This window comes from Littorina saxatilis, linkage group LG3, assembly GCF_037325665.1.
Source record: "Littorina saxatilis isolate snail1 linkage group LG3, US_GU_Lsax_2.0, whole genome shotgun sequence".
In the NCBI taxonomy this organism is placed as follows: Eukaryota; Metazoa; Mollusca; class Gastropoda; order Littorinimorpha; family Littorinidae; genus Littorina; species Littorina saxatilis.
The window spans coordinates 18,265,639-18,283,544 of record NC_090247.1 but is presented as its reverse complement, the minus strand read 5'-3'; the positions used below and the strand labels follow the sequence as shown (position 1 = coordinate 18,283,544).

Genomic DNA, 17,906 nt, shown 5'->3' with positions numbered 1-17,906 from the left:
GTTGTTGAACATTTAATGGCTATAGTGTAGAAACTAGAAATGCTGAGATACATTGATGTAGTCATGAACAACAGCAACAACAAAAACAAGAACATGTTTTGAATTCTGATAGCTAGTGAAACTGACAGCTTGATTAGAATTATGTAGTTTTTGCAATTGCTGACTGAGTTGCATCCTTTGGTTTTACCTTGCATTGATTATCACCTTTGCTGACAATTGACTCATTGAGTGCAGTATTGAGTAACGTATAGTTATTTTATTTCAAGTTAACTTCTGCATGATGTTAATCCTACTCAAACTTAGTCAAAGTAAGGTATCATTATTTGTGAATAATGTGAAGTTGAAGATACAAATTAATGAGAAAGTTTGTGTATTTTTCTGTACACTCTTGCTATTTACTGTTTCAGTGCTGAACCATTTGCTTGAATTCTTGATCAGATGATGACAGAGTGACACCTGGTGGTACCCAATAAAACTGCCTTTGCTGCTATAACTACAAGCAATTTCTACAATTCAGAACAGTAAGTGCATGAGGTTCCATTTTAAGCTGTCAAGAGTAAATCTCAGGAATAGATTAGAAGATTTAGTTATCATGTTATGTCACACGTCTTGCTTTCTTGACTTTTCTCACACTCTCTTGTCAGACTCAGAGAGTGCATGATTGTACATTTTTTTAACAGGAATTTTTAATGTTCCTAATTGGAAAACAAATGTGTCATAATGTTAGTGTTTAGGATAACTATATGGCAGAGAGAATCATGGAAATGATTGGGTGATGGGGGTGTGTCGCTGGTGTGCAAGAGGGTGGGTGGGTGTGGAGAGAGTAGTGATGGTAGTCAACTACTAACTAAAAGATTACTGATTGCATACATTTAGTGTTTATTGATTTGGAGGGTGGGGGAGGAAGGCAAGCAGTATTATTACATGTGTATGGGTATACTAGTTGTGCGTGTTCCAAATGGGGGTGGAGGTTGGCATGGCAAGCAATAGCTCAGTCGGTATAGTGGCCTTGAATCCAGTTGTGGGGATTTATTTCTCAGAATTAACGTTGTGCAGACTCTGCTTGGTTTCTGAATAGCTTATTAAGCCTGTGACTGTGTGCATACATAAAGATCTCAAGTTCACAGTTTCAGGGCTTGGAATTAATGGAAACATCAACACACATGTAGGAAAAACTCAAAAAAAGGAGGGAGGGGGGGGGGGAGTTTGGTCCCACGGTAGTGTTTGAATGAAAGCAATCTTACTTTTTAAGAGGGTAATCTTGCAGGACTATGATTCTTACATTGGTAGTTGACTAGTGTAGTTGTGGTTTTGTACTAGTGAGGAATGTCATCTATGTCATGTGATTTCTTGCTTCTTCTTTTTGTGTGTGCAGCTAAAGATGTTGGACCTTGCCTACAGCCTAGTTTTGCATCTCCAACACCGTGGCTTTACTCTGAGACACCACAGAAAACACAGCCTTTTCTGCTGCTGAAAGGTAAACATTAGGTTAAATTTGTGTTTGTTTTGATTTGTATGTTTTCCTTTTGTAGTCTATGGCAGGAGATTTGTGCAGGTGTACAAATGGTAGAGGTGTCAGAGGAAATGTCCACTTGTTACTTGTCTAGAGCTATATCAGTACATATATGTATCACAAATACGCATCAAATGTACTGATAGAGACCACATGGACAATTTCAAGCACTTTTCTGCCAGGGGTAAGGTCAGCTATGTAAGAATCATGTCTTACTCTGTTCATGCAAAAATAAGGTTCTGCATTTGAATGAGTTTGAATCAGGCACCTGTGTTTTTGCTCTTGTTTGTGCCCTCTTGTGAACTGTTAACTTATGAACAACCACCCCAGCAAGCAACTCTTTACTGTTCTGAGCACAACAGAAGGCCAGGGCGCATGGTCTGGGCATATGGATGGTAAACACATCTCATGCACAAGTACAGGCCTGAAAGTGGCGAGTATTTTCAATTACTCGCCATGGCGAGTAAAAATCATGTAAATGGTGAGTAGAAATGTTAATCTACTCGCCACATGCGAGTAAAGTTGATAAAACAAATGGTTGTTTTGACGAGTAAAGTTTCTGTAAATTATGAGAAGTACATGTACTAGCAGTGCTTCATTTTGTGGACTTTCAGTGCTGAAGTATGATTGTGTGGATTGATCATTTTGTATTCTGTTATTCAGATTGCCACTTGCTTTCTTTTACATATATTTACAAGTTGGTGGCTGATTTGTGTGTGTTGCAGAACACAGGTCCATGAATAAAAGAACCCAGCTGGTATTCTTCATTCATGGAAAATGAAAGGAAATTTATCAGCCAGGATTCGCCACTCACTCTGCTAAGGGGGAACCCCGGTCAGCCCTACAGTGGATGAACAGCTTGGTCCTTGGAGGGAAAGGTAACTACTGCAGCACTTTAGAAGGGGTCTATGTCGACCAACTGTGGGTGTATTCCCTGTATGTTAATTTCCTGTACATATACAGGGAATATACTTCCGTTAGACGCCATGGAGTCACTTCAAGCTTACGAGAGTGAAAGTGAAAGTGATTCAATGGACGAGAGTACCAGCGAGGAAAACATAATACCAGGCTGTTGGGGGTGGGGGTGCAGATGTTTCTTTAACTAAATCCGTTTTGATAAACGGTCGAAGCATGTTTTGCTTGACTGGATGCCGCACGCGAATTCAGGATTTTAAATAGATTCTCCTATCTAACCGCAGTCACGCGCTTGGCGCAAGATTGTACGATATTATACTTCTCTACAGAAAATCCAACTGTATTCCCGGTACACAGGGAAAACACCTATGGCTATGGGGAATACACCTTCTTTTGGTCGACATAGACCCCTTCAACCTTACAATATGTGAATGTGTAGAATATTATGCTTTTGCTTAAAGCTTGTTACATTTGACTAAGACAGAAATGTTAATCATTCCCTTGGTGCAAATCATAAAAAGAACAATAGTGATCTGATGTACTGTAGATCAATCAAGGAAAAGGTGTGTATGACCTAGAAGAAACTGGTTTTGAAAGTGCTGAGGATGGATGGAACATTGATGCAATATCATTTACTACATTGAACCTGGGTTTCAAACTGAAGTGCTTTTTTATGCTTCTTGTTGTTATATATATGGTCTCGATTGACTCCTGTGTTCAAGAGACTGTAAACAACCATAAACAATCTTGTGTTGTTGTTATGTGGTGGTGGTTTTGCTGTTGTCTAGCATCTACCCGTAATTGACTTTATCAAATGCACCAGAAACGAGCATGAGTTTGTCGGATTAGTGAACTGTTTGAAAAACTTTAATGTATTTGTGGTTGACAGGTTTTTATTATTTCTATATTGTGTTCTTCTTTTTCTCAGGTGGGCTGTCTTCTGAAACATATGAATCGGGAGCGTCACATCTTTCTTCCTGAGACATCCCCTCTTGAAAATGGTGTGGCGTTTAGCTGAATGGAAACATGGCAGTGTCCTGTTTTTCATAGCTTCGATGCGCGAAGTTGGGGATTTCAGCAGAGAATTTATTGATTGATTAATTAATTAGTTATTTAAGCTCACCTCACTCCTTAGTGTTATTTAGGGGGATGGGGGTGGTGGGGGTGGTGTTGGCCTGGATCTTGTTAGTGAACTTTCTTTCTGGCAACTCGCATCAGAAATTCCAGGTTTGCTTTCAAGGCAATAGACGGTTTTTGAAAATAATTCTGTTAGGATTATCAGCAGTCCGGAGGTGTAAAAATCCCTGTACTGCAGTCAGGTTTTTCAAAACATCTCGAGCACGCTCTACGCCTCTGACGGGCTGTATCCCACAATCGGGACAAACGACCAACTTGGATGTGTATGCCATGCGCACAATATGATACCCCTTGCCTTTAAAAATCAGCGGTCACGAGTTCATCAGAGTTCAGAATTTGTTGTGTAAAAGATAGCTGCTGTCAGCGAGCCATTCGTGGCTCAGGTGATTATATTTAATACAAATTTAAAAAAAGGTTTCTTATGTAACGCACGCCGCACAGCATACACATCACAGTCAGTCGCTTGTCCTGATCGCAGGATAGCGTGAAACATGCTCCGGGAGACTGCCAATAATCCTTACATAGTTATTTAAAGAAATTGTGTATTGGTACAGCATGTTATGTATGTACTAAGATAGCTATTTGTAAATATTTGGTAGATATTTATGGTGGTGTCTCGAATTGCTCCCTCCCAATTTGCCCCATCCCATATGGTCCCCAATTATTCTTGCATTTTGCTGTGAGTAACATAACGTGTGCAAAGGCATTTGTTTGAAGCGCATTTCCAAAAAGACCCCCCCGCGGGTTAGGGGGAAGAATTTGCCCGATGCTCCCCAGCATGTCGTAAGAGGCGACTAACGGATTCTGTTTCTCCTTTTACCCTTGTTAAGTGTTTCTTATATAGTCAATGTTTGTAAAGATTTTAGTCAAGCAGTATGTAAGAAATGTTAAGTCCTTTGTACTGGAAACTTGCATTCTCCCAGTAAGGTAGTATATTGTACTACGTTGCAAGCCCCATGGAGCAATTTTGTTATTAGTGCTTTTGTGAACAAGAAACAATTAACAAGTGGCTCTATCCCATCTCCCCCCCTTTCCCTGTCGCGATATAACCTTCGTTAAACACCAATTAAAGAAAGAATTTCCAAAAAGCATAGTTACCATTTGTTTTTTTAAATCTGAATCCGTGACTGTTGTTCTTGAATACTCTTTCGTTTAGGTTTCCAAAAATGCTGATTTAAAGGGGAAGGATAGTTGAAACTGTAACCGTTTACATTTTGCTCCCAGATTTGCAGTTGTTTTTACTAGGAGTTTGGACGGGCTCGGTGTTCTTGTGGATAAGACATCGGCCTCCTATTCAGAAGGTCATGAGTCAAAATCGCGGCCGCCTGGTAGGTTAAAGGTGGAGAATTTTCTGATCTCCAAGGTCATTGCTTATGTGCAGACCTGCTAGTGCCTTATCCTCCTTCGTGTGTACACGCAAGCACAAGACCAAGTGCGCACGAAAAAGATCCTGTAACCCATGTCAGAGTTTGGTGGGTTATAGAAACACAAAAATACCCTGCATGCTTCCCCCGAAAGCGGCGTATGGCTGCCTGAATGGTGGGGTAAAAACGGTCATACACGTAAAAATCCACTCGTGCAAATTTGTGAGTGAACGTGGGAGTTTCAGCCCATGAGCGAAGAAGAAGAAGAACTATGAGTTTTACTCTTTTAAAAAAATGATTTTCAAATTCGAAGATTGCCACAACAGTAGTCTATCTCATCCGACTTGAACCCTTCAGACTCCCTGTACATGTACTTGCAGTTTAAACTCATATTTTGTCTGAGAATAGTTTTCAAATGCAAAGTCCTTCAGAAAAACTGCGAGATAAAAATCTGGAGTGCTAATATCGTGTTGGTGTACCTACCACTCAGTGGCCGAGTGGTAACGCACTTGCGCTTGGAAGCGAGAGGTTGCGAGTTCGACCCTGGGTCAGGGGGTTAGCAATTTTCTGCCCCCTTTCCTAACCTAGGTGGTGGGTTCAAGTCTTTCGGATGAGACGAAAAACCGAGGTCCCTTCGTGTACACTACATTGGGGTGTGCACGTTAAAGATCCCACGATTGACAAAAGGGTCTTTCCTGGCAAAATTGTATAGGCATAGATAAATTTTCATAAAAATGTCCACCAAAATACCCGTGTGACTTGGAATAATAGGCCGTGAAAAGCAGGATATGCGCCGAAATGGCTGCGATCTGCTGGCCGATGTGAATGCGTGATGTATTGTGTAAAACAATATTCCATCTCACACGGCGTAAATAAATCCCTGTGCCTTGAATATGTGCGCAATATAAATTGCATAAAATAAAATTAAAATAAAATCCCTGAGCTTAGAACTGTACCCACAGAATACGCGCAATATAAGCCTCATATTGATTGGTATGTAAGAAATGTTAAAGTCCTTTGTACTGGAAACTTGCATTCTCCCAGTAAGGTAGTATATTGTACTACGTTGCAAGCCCCTGGAGCAATTTTTTGATTAGTGCTTTTGTGAACAAGAAACAATTAACAAGTGGCTCTATCCCATCCCCCATCCCCCATCCCCCCCCCCCCCCATCCCCCATCCCCCCCCCCCCCCATCCCCCATCCCCCCCCCCCCCCCCCCCCCCCCCCCCCTCTTTCCCCGTCGCGATATAACCTTGAACGGTTAAAAACGACGTTAAACACCCAATATAGAAAGAAAGAATAATCTAGCCGGTTGAACAGCATTTGGTTGGAAAATGAAAGTCTTCACAAAGCTATCTTCTTCTATTTGTGTGGGTTAATAAATAGGATTTAACATAACAATGTGGTACTGGTATGGGTTTTGTAAAGTGATTACTCAACTTCTGTGAATTGTACCTTCGTGGTGATCATGCTACACACTGGGTAATTCAAGCACAGAAAATAATATTTCTTAATAATTTGGCCTTATAAATGTACTCCGTGACTATTTGTATATGGTGAAAAAGAGAAGATATAAAATTTGTGAAATAGGACTTCGTATTTGGTTTTGTCATAATGAATTTGTTGTTTCTGTGTGTGTGTGTGTGTGTGTGTGTGTGTGTGTGTGTGTGTGTGTGTGTGTGTGTGTGTGTGTGTGTGTGTGAGCATGCATGCGTGCTTATGTGTGAGTGCACAATTGTGTGTGTGTATTAATCCAGCAGAAACAGCTTCTCTTCCATACATTTGAATCATTTATATTGATACCACATGGAGACTATTCTGAACACACAAGCGTGGTTTTCTCTCTACAGTGCTTTTCCTAAAGTTAAATATTGAATTTTTGAATTTAAAAGTTTTTGGCACACCACTTTAAGATAATGCTCAAGGAAAATAAATAGTCTTCTTTTTTCATTAACGCTTTTTCTCACAGTGATGTGTCAATATCTCAGACGCAAATCCAGAGTCATGCACCGTTTTATGCTTGGGAAGCGCACTATACTCACTTTGGTCAAGGTCACTGTTAGAAACATGCATACCAATCAATCAATTAAGCGAAAATGAATGATAAGATTCGATTATGTTCTTCTTTTTGTGCACAGGCGGTTATACAAACGTGCATAGTGTCAAAAGAAATCACACACACACACACACACACACACACACACACACTGAAAGTATGAAGAAGCCCCTCCAACTTTTGGTTGAGTTTGACTGCATTACCTTGAGGAGACTGACGACACTTCACAATGGAAAAAAAAATAACTTTTACATTTCAGTGATTTGTTTTAAGTACAAAAGTACAAGTGAAAGTAGAAATAAATTAACGTGACACTATCCCGTAATCACATATCAGGGTCAACTATAATCAGTCCATTGGTTTACAAAACTTTATTCAATTTGTTATCATGACAGAAACAATGCATTGTTTTTTTAAGATAACTCAAGCATAAATGCTTATTTTAAGTCATCCTGGTATGTACATAACAAAGTTTAGCATGATGGCGGACTAGATACATTTACTCATTTCAGACAACGAAAACAAACAGACAAACCTGATGCGCAAGCAATCAAAAAAGGGAGGGGGTGGTAGTACAGAACTTGGTGGGGGTAAAAACAAGAAACAACAAGTCGCGTAAGGCGAAAATACAATATTTAGTCAAGTAGCTGTCGAACTCACAGAATGAAACTGAACGCAATGCCATTTTTCAGCAAGACCGTATACTCGTAGCATCGTCAGTCCACCGCTCATGGCAAAGGCAGTGAAATTGACAAGAAGAGCGGGGTAGCAGTTGCGCTAAGAAGGATAGCACGCTTTTCTGTACCTCTCTTTGTTTTAACTTTCTGAGCGTGTTTTTAATCCAAACATATCATATCTATATGTTTTGGGAATCAGGAACCGACAAGGAATAAGATGAAAGTGTTTTTAAATTGATTTGGACAATTTAATTTTGATAATAATTTTTATATATTTAATTTTCAGAGCTTGTTTTTAATCCGAATATAACATATTTATATGTTTTTGGAATCAGCAAATGATGGAGAATAAGATAAAGGTAAATTTGGATCGTTTTATACATTTTTATTTTTTTTTACAATTTTCAGATTTTTAATGACCAAAGTCATTAATTAATTTTTAAGCCACCAAGCTGAAATGCAATACCGAAGTCCGGGCTTCGTCGAAGATTACTTGACCAAAATTTCAACCAATTTGGTTGAAAAATGAGGGCGTGACAGTGCCGCCTCAACTTTCACGAAAAGCCGGATATGACGTCATCAAAGACATTTATCAAAAAAATGAAAAAAACGTTCGGGGATTTCATACCCAGGAACTCTCATGTCAAATTTCATAAAGATCGGTCCAGTAGTTTAGTCTGAATCGCTCTACACACACACACACACAGACAGACAGACAGACGCACATACACCACGACCCTCGTTTCGATTCCCCCTCGATGTTAAAATATTTAGTCAAAACTTGACTAAATATAAAAAGAAATGGGGTACGAGAGAACAGAATTCAGCATAAGGGGAAAAAAAAGGACGACGAAGACTTGGAGCGCCAGAAATGTTGGAAGAGTGGGTCACGTCACAATAATATTAAATGCACAGAAGACACACACGCAAAGTTAATACATTTTGTGATCGGCGAAAATGGCACTAAATTACATAACGATTGGGCCATAATCGATAAGTCGAAACAAGGACACAAAACACGAGAGAAATTACGAAGAACAATTGGTCAGGCAGCATTTGTCTCATGACAGTGTCAAATGAACATTATGAATAAAATGTAGAGGCTCATGTACGGAACATGCCTGTTTGTCTTAACTTGATAAATTCTTGTACAGTTATGAATATGGTCTGATTGACATTCCGGGAATATTGCGGGATGCCTTTCAATAATATTTCAATAAACTTATAATCAGTTATCAATTGACGAATAATCGTACATCTCTACACAAGGGTCAATGCAACAAATAGTGCTCAGCAGTCTCCCTTGGGTAACCGCACTCACATTTGGGGCAATCCTTGACGGGTGCCGCTGACATAAATCAAAATTCAAATCACTCATACCAATACGCAGTCTGCAATTATGGACTTTTTCAAATCAGTCTATCTCCAAAATAATAATGACATGGTACTTTAAAATCCAACGTTGATTGCAGTAAAGTAATTGACTGACAATTAAGGTTGTATGTGGGGTGCCTAAAATTTGAACTTTTCTTATTCCCGAATATTTTTTGTGGGCGCAGAAGCACGGGGAAAATGGTATTGTTTTTTTCTGGAGGGGGATCAGACAATATAAAACCAATTAGAGGCCGAGTTGCCTGACAGAAAGGCCAATTCCAGCCCCAGTCCATGCCGGTTACATGTACTATGCACACATTTGAGATCGATACCCAACCTTACTGAGCATCAGTTCTTTGCGTTATTTTAATTTTCTTGTTTTTCTTTAAAATAAAAAAGGGAATGGTTTTATTGATGTCATTTTATTATGTCATTATCTAGTCAGCATAAATGACTTTTATGGATACAGGAGAAAGTGTTAAAACGATGTGAAGATTTCAAGTGTGGTTTGTGGTCATCTGCTTGACCACTTAAAATGTTGTTTCATTTGATGATACGTTTTGTTTGGTGTTCCCGCTTGAATGTGACAGTAAGTTGTACAATGTTACTGTGTGTGTGTGTGTGTGTGTGTGTGTGTGTGTGTGTGTGTGTGTGTGTGTGTGTGTGTGTGTGTGTGTGTGTGTGTGTGTGTGTGTGTGACGGTGTGCGTGCGTGAGTGTGTTTGTGTGTGTTGGTGTACATGTGTGTGTGTGTTTGGTAACCGGCTTTGTACAGCGGGACCACCTTATTTTGTCATGTATTTTTATTCATTCTGGAGCTTTATTAAATAAACTGCCCATTTCAATCACAACTCTGGTCTGGTCTTATTGTCAGTGTTGCATAAATGATTGTATGTGAGCTTGTGAACATACAAAGAAAAAAGAAAGAAACATTCTGTGTCGAAATATCTTGACTAAAAATCAGGCGGAAGACGGCTACACCTGTTGCATTTCCTATTATGCTCAGGCAATTATAACTGAGGGCGGAAGCGACAATGATTCGTTTTCCCCCCAGATAACATTAATTTGTAGAGACGGAAAAGGAACACGCACATTCTGGAACTGATTTGTGTAAATAACTGAGAGGGTGTTTTGTCTGTTTTGTGAAACGGTCCTCACACATTTGCAAAGTTCCACAGTTAGGCAGCTGAATTAAAGCATTACATAATGCATAGTGTAAACTCTAGGCCTACTTCAAGGTCTTATTACTTCAAGATGCATACACGTGCTGTTGTATCTGTTAGTGCTTGCCGGACACCAGTGCTGATTAAAATGGCTTAGATTGTTACTAATTTGAAACTACAGTATGTCCTTTTACGTGTTGTGACAATTTTGTTGGTACCGATGATTTATAAAAAGACTTTTATCACAGGTTTATTTCGTATCAAACATTTATACTTACTTTCAAGTTCGAGTATACCTTTACTTCCACGAGGAGAGTCTCTCTGTGTGCGCGCGCGCGCGCGTGTGTGTTTGTGTGTGTGCGTGCGTGCGCGCCTAAAGATTCTTGATTTTGGAACATAAGCAGTTTATCTGTCAGGGAGTTGTGTGTGTTTTCATGGCTGCGTGTTCTTTTCCCTCTCATTCTTCCTCTCGGCAGTCCGGCTTCAGAGTCATTTTGTTCCTCCAGGCTCAAAGCAGAAAGCAGCAATGTTTTAAAACATTCAAAAACAAGGATTGTATGTGAGTGTGAGTCATAATTTTCTTTTAAGAACCGAATCATAGCACCACAAGGTTCAAATATGTGCACAAAGCAAAAATAGTGCAAAGCAAAAATTAGGAAAGCAGCATATGGCCATGACTGGAGACACTGCTTTTTGGATCGATCATTCTGCAGACGTCACACTCTGGAGAAAATAAAACATGACAGAACTCAGTACTGATGTTCTCTGTAAACCATGATTTACATCTTTTACCTTATTCCATACGACATTGTGAGTTTTGCCGTTGTTTCCCTGATAATAAGTCTCGTACTTAGGCACTGTTTGTTTTTCTTCAGTTAATATTCAGAATTTTGCCATGTTTGTTTTGTTGTTGTTGTTGTGCTTGTTTCTTCTTCTTCGTCGTCGTTCGCTCAGACAGCAACTCCGGAGGCCCTGATGAAGGCTGCTGTACGCCGGAGGCTCTCCATGGGTCCATAGAGTTTGTCCCTCATCGGTGTGTCAGCAGGCCAGGTCTCTGCTCGCAAGTTTTGGTGTGTTGGACAGTCCTGCAGGAAGTGTTCCACTGTCATTGGAGATGTGCCACAGGGGGTTGTGCTTGTTTAATTTAGGTTTGTTGTTGTTTGTTTAAAACACTCAAACATACGCACACATCACACGCACACTTTTACTTTTTAAGTTATAATAAGTATTGCATTCAGCCACTGTTTTTTTCTCCTCAGTTGATATTCTGATTTTTGCCAGTTTTTGTGTAATTTGTTTTTGTTGTGCTTGTTTGATTTAGGTTTGGTGTTGTTTGTCGTTGTTGTTTGTTTAACACACACTCAAACACACACACACACACACTAACCAGACACACACACCACCACCACCACCACCACCACCACACACCACCACCACCACCACAAGAATAGGTTTACACTCACTTTTTCCTCCACGTTTTAATTTTGGCAATATCATTAACCCAGGATTGCAAAGCAGGGATCATTTGTCAATTTCATAACAACGTACATACAATTTCAGCTGGTTACTGCAATAAAATGTGCATCATCACAGGTTTCTGCTGGAATGACAGTGTCTTATGTGTCAACACAAAATACACACACACAAAATGGGTGTGGTGCTGCACGCCCCATAATAGATCCTAACTTCACCCTCTAAACCTCCCTGCAGATGCATGTTCTGTGCACAAAAATAGCCTTTTAAAATATGCAGTATACAAAATAACAAGAAGGGCAAAGCCCATACGACTCACATGCTTTACACATTTTTCCTACCAAAATACATGTGACCTTGACCCAAGGTCAAGGTCATCCAAGGTCATGCAACACAAAGCTGTTAATTCAAGACATAGGAAGTACAATGGTGCTTATTGGCTCTTTCTACCATGAGATATGGTCACTTTTAGTGGTTCACTACCTTATTTTGGTCACATTTCATAAGGGTCAAAGTGACCTTGACCTTGATCATATGTGACCAAATGTGTCTCATGATGAAAGCATAACATGTGCCCCACATAATTTTTAAGTTTGAAACAGTTATCTTCCATAGTTCAGGGTCAAGGTCACTTCAAAATATGTATACAATCCAACTTTGAAGAGCTCCTGTGACCTTGACCTTGAAGCAAGGTAAACCAAACTGGTATCAAAAGATGGGGCTTACTTTGCCCTATATATCATATATATGTGAGGTATTGAATCTCAAAAACTTCAGAGAAAATGGGAAAAATGTGAAAAATAGCTGTTTTTTAGGCAACATTTATGGCCCCTGCGACCTTGACCTTGAAGCAAGGTCAAGATGCTATGTATGTTTTTTGGGGCCTTGTCATCATACACCATCTTGCCAAATTTGGTACTGATAGACTGAATAGTGTCCAAGAAATATCCAACGTTAAAGTTTTCCGGACGGACGTCCGGACGGACGGACGGACGACTCGGGTGAGTACATAGACTCACTTTTGCTTCGCATGTGAGTCAAAAATGCAGACGACATTTCTACATTTGATGGGGGAGTTGTCCTGTATTAGAATTATTTATCAAATAATTAAAGTTAACCAAAGTATATGTAATAAAACCAAGGAGTCCTCTGTTAAGTAGCTCAAAACAATGATCGCAGCCCAGGGTGCTAACACAGTTAGGGTATGTTGTTCAAGACTTGGAAGGTCAAGGTTTTAAAGTATGCTTCAGTAACGGAATCTTATAACAAAGCTAAAACATTTACCACTGAAGCAAAACCATCTCTGAACAATTCAAAATTGTCACACGTACTAGTTTTACATTTTAAGGATCTTGCCAAGTGCATATCTTTTTATTGTGAAAAATTTGTATTGCAAACAAAAAAACACAATGTCTTGTGATCTGTAAATGTTCTTGATACTTAATACATTACAGGGAACCTTATAAATTGTTCAAGTGAAGTACTGTACAGCCTATTTAGCTTGTTCGTTTTCTCCCTTTAAGGTAATTTTGTCTCAACAATCATGTTATCTGCTACAAGTCTATAAACTTAAAGCCCTTAAAGTAGATTCATGCCCTTCTGTGTGGGCACCTTCTTCTTCTTCCTCTTCAGTGTTCAGTGTTTGCATTTGGATGTGTGCTCTCTGGCCAAGTCTTGTTGCACAGGGGTGGCAAGGAAAGGCCACCCTCTCAGAACGTGTTGCAGAGTCTGTTCTTCCTACCCTAGCCACAGTCCGCTGTAGGTGCAAAACCTATCCTTTTGAGGTGTACCTTCAGACAGCAGTGTCCTGTGCGAAGGCGGAAGATGGCTCTCTGTTCTGTGTGAGTAAAATGGGGATATGGTCTTGAATGAGCTGGTATCTGTCTGTCTTTTTTTTGTTGATATAGACATCAAAGAAGCTCCAGCACCAGCCAAGTGTTGACTGTTTTCTTTATGCGTAACCTAGTCCTGGCAGCAGCTGTTGTCCATCTGTAAACAAGCAAGATCATTATTATAATATATTGATGGTGTATATGTTTTACCAGAAAGACGAGTAAAATACCACTTAATTTGTTTTAGTAATGAGGCATACATGCAGTTGAACGATCATATCTTGTGATATCTGCCCTCTGAAAAAAACCTACTATTCAAAATGTACTTTTACATCTTGTTTTTTTAACTTAGGCTTTTGAAGATCCACATTTACCACCCAAAAGGAGCCTGGCGATACTGGCATGCTTTAATTAAGATGACGTGTTACTCAGAAATAGTGCTTTTAGTTATGCGCTATAGAAATCTCCTTAATAAATAAATAAATACTGGTGGTGGTTCACTGCAAAGCATAACCTGATATGATTTCTTCATAGCACCTGACTGGAAATGAAGTTTCATACAATAAAAACTATACTGCGCCAGATTTACAGCAGTTCTGTTGAATTCACACAGTCAGAAAATTTCAAGGCTGTCCTCAACATTCTATGCTCACACACACACACGACTTGACTTCACTTAGGAAGGTTATGTGATGCTTAAATCATCTGTCTTGCCACTATTTCATCACAAGTAACCACTGTGTTTATTGCTGGTATGTGCCAGAGTGGAGGGATAGTCTTACCCCATGTAAAAAAAAAAAAAAAAAAAAAAAAAACCCGGCAGGTGATCTGAGATGCCTTTAATAACACAAAGCTGCCTCTGTAAACAATTCTGCTTTTACACATGCTATCCCTTAACTTGGATTCATACCAAAAATCAAGCCTAGCTTCATAGGAAACAGAATGTTACTTCAGCATTTAGAATTATGATCTTATTCCATGTACACGCCTTGGCAAATCTGACTCGATCACTACAGCAAGAAGTCAGTGTGTTGATTGTTCATATGTGACCAAGTTGAGGGATGAGCTTATCCTATGTTAAAGCCTGGCCTGAACTGAGACGGTGAAGAGAAGTAGTGTGCCTTTAATGACACAATGCTTTCTTTGTAAGCAATAGATTCAACATCTCAGATCTGGTCAGGCCTATACAAATGCCATCCCTCAACTTGGTTCATACAAAAATCATGTGCCTGGCTAGAGAGTGGGGATTTGTTGTTCTCTTTTTCGAAATCCAAAATAAGCAAAATCAGGTCTTAAAAAGGAGCAAGTCTTAAAATGGGAGTGAATTTACAGATGTTATGAAGAAGAAGTCTGCGTAAACAGGGTCATTGATAGGAAGGAGTCTTAGATTGGGGTGTCTTAAAAGGGGCAGGGGTGGGGTGGTGTGTGTGTGTGTGGGGGGGGGGGGGGGGGGAGTCCACAGTAATGACCATAAAATAATCAAAATAATACTATTAGTAATCTTATTCTCTACCAAATTTCTAGAGGTCAAGGCAATGATACAGATTTTTTACTTGTGTCACTGTTAGTGTCATTCTATGAATAACAGACCAATAGAAAGAGAGAGAAAGAGAGCTCTGTGGTTTGTTTTTTTACCTGGGTTCATGCTCAGTTGCTTGAAAATTGACTTGTCAGAGGTTCTTCTTCAGCCTTACACCCACATGCAAGAGAACTTGTACCAGATAATGAAATAAGTGAACTTTGAAGTGATTTTTGTAACATTTATGTTTTGTTTCTGGTTTTTGTTGTAAAGTGTTTATGATTGTGTTCTATTCCGTCAATGGCGTCATTCTGGTAATGATGTTGTTATTGCTTTTGTAAAGCGCTTTGTGTGTTCGAAAGCGCTATAGAAATCACCATTATTATTATTATTATTATTATTCATAATTAAAGCCCAATCATGTGGTTTAACCTACCTAGTCTTGAAAAGCCTGTCCGAGGAAACAGAACAAGCACCTTTCCGCAGACCTTCCTAACTGGAGAGTCTTGGTTGTAACCGCACACTTTCTAAAGTAGTCCATAAGCAGTTCCATGTGCCTATGTTTTCACTGGAACCAGCTCCTTTGTGTACCTGTGATCTGGATGAGCTGCAACACATAAAACTTTCATATGAACACTATGTCATAAGTACACCAGTTAGCATACATCAAACACTGAGGAGCATCACAAGATATGTTCTAAGGAGGTAACAACTATTGTCACAAAGTGTTTATGATACAGCCACAGGCACATGGCACTGAGTGGTCAATTGGTGAGGGGGGTGGGGGGGGGCAGAAGTTCTGCTCAGTCTTGTCTACTGATACAACACTTTGTGGTGGTGTAAGGCAGGGAATCACACCCCAACCACTGGCCCCGCCCACCTGGTGTCGAGTGCCTGAGGATACATCAGTCCCAGTCATGGCTGGCCCCCGGTTTGACCAGACAACTGCCATGTATGGGTACATTTACTTTACAGTACAGATTAGTTTTCAATAGCAATGACATCATGGACACACACCTGCCCAACACTGACACTGACAGCAAAATCAGCGACCAAACGTGATAAAGAGTAACTAATCGTCACAAACATCAAAATGCTTTGCATTAATTTTCTTGAAGAGGTCATTCTTAACCAGATAATCATTTATAGGCAATTGAAGATTATTATTCCACCTACAGGCTATCACTCCTATGGCTGTTACTTGTAACACATTTCATTTCTTAAAATATGTTTTGTAAAGTACATAAATTTCACTAAAAGGCACATTCCTTCTCATGAAAACAATTTGGCTCACCGTCTCAGATCTGGTAGGGCTTTAAAATGGGATAAGACATGATCTCCAGGGGTCGACACTAACTTATTTGGCCTGGGGCCACACTGGCCCCAGAGATGGAAATTGCTGGGGCGGAAAAAAAAAATCTGGGGCCCACTCTCAGTATTCACGTGCGGCAATGCATTGTCTGTTTTTCTTCATCGTACTGAAGCCAGGGAAATTCTTTCAACCATTTGACATTGAAATTACGACAGCGCTTCGCGCTTTTGGCTGCATCGGTTTCCTTTTTTCGTTTCTCTCCACCCTGTTCTTCATCTTCATTGCCATGTCTTTTTACACCAGGGATGTGTCGCCACATTTTGCGTTTGGCATTTGAAGGCGATACTTATCTCTCACGCTAAAGAGCGCAATCTGGGAGTTATTTCCCTTACGACATTGTCCTTCGACGATTTGAATGTGTTTTTTTCTTGACTGCGGCATTGATCGTAACGCAAATTTCAGTGACGACTTTGACTGGCGATTTTTAGTGATTGGCTCTGCTGGCATTAGAATTTTCGGTTTGTCATTGTTGGAATTTATCCTGGGGCGGAGTGGGCCCCAAGCTTCGGCAATGTTTGGGGCGGAACACAAAACTCTGGGGCGTTCCGCCCCCCGCCCCCGCTAGTGTCGAACCCTGATCTCTTAACTTGTTCACATACCCCAAAAAGTGCGATTGTGTTATGAATAAATGCTGTAAAAGCTACCTGTACTAGTTCATTAAAAAAACAAATCACAAAATGTCACTTCACCACAGCATGCAAACAGTGTGTTTATTTCTGGTATGTGTCTAAAGGCGGAGACAGACGCACAACACAAAACCCTGTTTTCGACAAAAACACCATCTCAAAACGTCGGGGAAACACATGTTTTTAAAGAGGGGATGTCACATGCGAAACACACAGATGAAGCGGGGTGCGTGTTTTCACAGAAATATTGGTCAGTGTCAGCTTGACCCGTCCAGCTATCGCCCTGTGTTTGAGTTTGTAAACAACACGGCTGGCAGTGCCCACTGATACGGTCAGTGTCCACTGATACGGTCAGTGTCAACTTGACCCGTCCAGCTACCGCGCTGTGTTTGGGTTTGTAAACAACACGGCTGGCAGCGCCCACTGATATTATTGCCTCTCTTCAATCGTGACAGGATCCATACTCTAGTTAGGATTCATGGGTCCGATACTACCCTGAATCGGTACCACATCTGAGTCTGCCATTTTTTTCTATCTCCGTGGTGCCGGAAACCGAGTCACTTGAGTTGATCGTCCGCGTTCATTGGCTGACTACCAAAACGTGTTTTTAGATTTTAGAGCATGCTCTAAAACCCAAAACACGATGCAAAAACATGAAACAGTGTTTTCTGAAACGCGTTTTGGGGGATGTCACATGGGAAACACGCTGTTTTGTGTTTGTTTTGAAAGGAAACACTGTTTTGTGTTGTGAGTCTGACATGGCCTTAACACAGACACACACACACACACCATACACCAAAGCAACACAAAAGCCGAAAACATGCCTACCATCTAAATGAGGATATCCAGTTCCAACTGTCTTCTGCCAATATAACACTGCCAGAGA

The 17,906-nt window shown here is 40.2% G+C and overlaps 1 protein-coding gene and 1 long non-coding RNA gene across 2 annotated transcripts in view; one reads left to right on the top strand and one right to left on the bottom strand.

The window, feature by feature from the left end:
- LOC138961790 (Golgi-associated PDZ and coiled-coil motif-containing protein-like) overlaps positions 1-17,906 on the top strand; it is a gene marked incomplete in the record, with an annotated part of 73,797 nt that overhangs the window by 38,205 nt on the left and 17,686 nt on the right.
- On the bottom strand, positions 11,662-17,906 carry LOC138961792 (uncharacterized). Its single transcript, XR_011454307.1, has 3 exons — positions 17,849-17,906; positions 15,459-15,629; positions 11,662-13,660 (listed from the first exon to the last, which is right to left on the bottom strand). It is a non-coding gene; the product is annotated as an uncharacterized lncRNA (long non-coding RNA).